A 3,231-nucleotide genomic window follows, 5' to 3' on the forward strand; every position below is an offset into this window, starting at 1 on the left:
TTGAGAGAGCATCCGAATTGAGAAATAAAAACCCTGAAAGCATTAATTGCCACCATTATACTTTGTGGGAATGACTATTCTAATAAATATTGGAAGAATTTGCATTAGAAATGAGAAGCTTTAAAGTAGATGGCTATCACCGCGACAAAGTTTTCTTCATAATTTTATTGATGAAAGATAAATACATGTTTAACACAATACTTACAATCCAGCTCTAAATAGAATAGTTGGCAAGTGAGAGGGCTAACATATCCCCTAACGAGATGAGTGCAGGAAAATACATAAAACAAATAAAAACTATATGAAATGGGATTTAATTTTTTCTTGCAGGCGAAAGTTTACGTGGATGTAGGCGCTGGACACGGAGGAATAGATACCTCGGTTATCCCTTCCAACATCAAGAGGACACTTTTCATGGAAGGACGAAGAGCTGGTTCGTCTTGAATACACCAGAGTCCAACCTTAACCATATTCTCCAAGGTGATCTTATCTACTTCTTCCCCGCGCACAATCTTATCCAACTCTCTACCAACAAAGCATTTATAGATCCAAATAGAAAGAATAATCTCATCGTCATTTGATACGTTAAGTTCTATGTTCCTTCTGCAACATAAAATTTCTAAGAGCACCATTCCATAACTGTAAACATCTGCCCTCACTGATATTGGGGTGTTCTTATACCATTCAGGTGCTAAATACCCTCTTGTCCCTCTAATCCCGGTGAAGGTCCTAGTTTGATCTGGCATTAAAAATTTTGCCAGCCCAAAGTCAGAGATTTTGGCGGTCCAAAAATCATCCATCAGAATGTTTTGAGGCTTTATATCACAATGGATAATTGGAGCCTCACACTCTTCGTGTAGATAGAGGATCCCTCTTGCAACATCCCGTGCGATTCTCACTCTCTCATCCCAATCTGGACGTCTCTCGGCTCTAAAAAGAAGATCGGCAAGGGAGCCATTCCTCATATACTCATAAACCAGAAGCCTTTTAGAGCCTTCGGCACAATAACCCAACAAACGAACTAAGTTCCTATGGTGGGTTCCACCAATTGCTCGCATCTCTGCCAGGAACTCTCTTTCACCTTCTCCAATTAGTTTCTCTAGTCTCTTTACTGCAACAAGTCTTCTACCTTTGAATAGTGATCCTTTGTAAACTGCTCCGAAAGAGCCCTTACCTATCTCTTCTTTGAAGCCATTCGTTGCTCTTTTGAGCTCATTATACGAAAACAATCTCAATGTGACCTCCTCATTCGCTCCAAGATTTCCATTTTCTAACAGCCTTCGGTACTTTAGAACTCGACTCTTGAAAACGAAAAGGCCGGAGATTGCAAGGGCAACACATGACAATACTGTAAAACCAAAAGTCACAAGAAGAATTTGAACTATTGTTGTTTTGTGTACGATCACCTCGAGTGGCCTCTTTTGATTATTGGTTTCATTCCTGCTCTTAAGGCTTCTTATGCCATCCTTTAAGATTGCCGTGGTCTCCTCTCCTAGACTTCTTCTTACATATCGCAGTGGAAGACTTTGTTTGCTGCAAGACCCATCCCAGCTGAACAGTGCCGCCCCACAATAGCAGTCTTCCAAGCAAGACTTGCTGCATTCTTCCTTTGTCGACATTGGTGCCTCAACCTAAGGACGATCTCCCCACTTCATATCCTTCATGGTTTTTATCCGATATAAGGCTTCATTTTCTTTTCCACCTGAACATACTCCTTCTAAAAAGTTTCTCACACACCCAAGAGACCTGTCATTCGGATCTACAAAATCAGTCCCAGGAAGGCAAAGACAGTATGCTTGGTTGTCATTGAATGTGCAATAGCTGTTGAAACCACAGAAAGTTTTCACTTCACATGGATCTGTAAGCGCTTCCCATAAAGTCGATACATCGAAGTCGCCACTTTCATCATAGTTGTGAGAATAGAGGCGGAAAATTCCATCAGAATCAAGAGTTGAACGATAAATAGTATCATTGTGGGAGGCTGAAGATGCGCTATTTCCATTCACGGTTCTAGCTATCTCTGAACTATTGCCGTCGATGATATTCAGATTGCCCGTATTATTAAGATAAAGCTGAAACTTGAAACCATAACCGAGAGTCCCTGAGCTCCAGTAAGTATCATATGAGGTTTCTGCAGTGTTTGCTGGGTATAAAACAAGGTTTCCATCATTTTGCATCCAGAGATGAAACCTTGATCTAGTTGAGTACTGGTCACTATTGACTAAGCTGGAGAAGAGTTGACCGCCAGGGAACAGAGTCTGGCCTCCTAAAATGGTGTCGGTAGGATGATCAAAACTCTGCCAAACTATCTTAGAATCCTTGGCATAGAGCACAAAATTGCCATTGTCGAGCATGGAGGCATAAGAAACTGAACCTGTTGCATTTGTAATGAGCTCACTTCCCAACGAAAGCAGCATACCATCCTTGGTAAAATTCAGCGTTGCATTGGAGGTGATCGGTGGACCATCACGAATTGCCGTCCACACCACTGTTTTGTTGTGTTTACCGACCAACCAAATTCCTACCGCATAACCAGCAGTGCCTTGCAGCTGGTAGAATCCAAATGCAAATCGGTTATGAAGAGAAGGCCATGAAGAGGGTTGAGTTGAGGGAGAGAGTGAAGTGCCCGGGCTTATACGGCCAGATTGATTTGGTTGAGGTCTTCCAGTACCTGAAACCGGTATAAACAGAAGGAAGAAGAAAACAATGGATATAGGAGCCATTGGGGGGTGGCGGGGATAAAAGAAAATGATAGTTATTATTGTTTTCTGTATTCAATTAAGAGGAAGAGAGATAAACAGAGGTTTGTTTTTTTTAAGAGCTCATGGATGTTCAAGTTTTAAACAAAGGTAGAATTGTCTTCTTCGCTTTGGACGGATTAACACATTTGATTACACGTTGACTGAGGGATCAAGTCTTCCTATAAAGTGAAACCACTAAACGCATTTCATTTTATTGTCATCATCATAATTCACAAGTATCATGTATCATCACACAATTAGCCTATCGGCATGAATACATGACTGGGTGGACGTGGTTATGTGTTCATCACACGATTTATATATATGAAAAGGCACTATCGGCATGTCGATCGAGGGAGTGGGCCGTGTCATGAGTTGGACTAGAAGTGCCCTTAGCCGGCCTCTATTGCCGTTACTTTTTTTTGGAATTGTTTTTTTAAAAAAAAAAAAATTTTTTCCTAATTCTTCTTGTTTTCATTAATCTTTCTAT

At 40.9% G+C, this 3,231-nt stretch overlaps 1 pseudogene; it reads right to left on the reverse strand.

The window, feature by feature from the left end:
* Positions 1-338: 338 nt before the first annotated feature.
* LOC132164975 (G-type lectin S-receptor-like serine/threonine-protein kinase LECRK1) lies at positions 339-2,723 on the reverse strand (annotated as a pseudogene).
* Positions 2,724-3,231: the final 508 nt, after the last annotated feature.

This window comes from Corylus avellana, chromosome ca11 (assembly GCF_901000735.1).
Source record: "Corylus avellana chromosome ca11, CavTom2PMs-1.0".
Taxonomy (NCBI): Eukaryota; Viridiplantae; Streptophyta; class Magnoliopsida; order Fagales; family Betulaceae; genus Corylus; species Corylus avellana.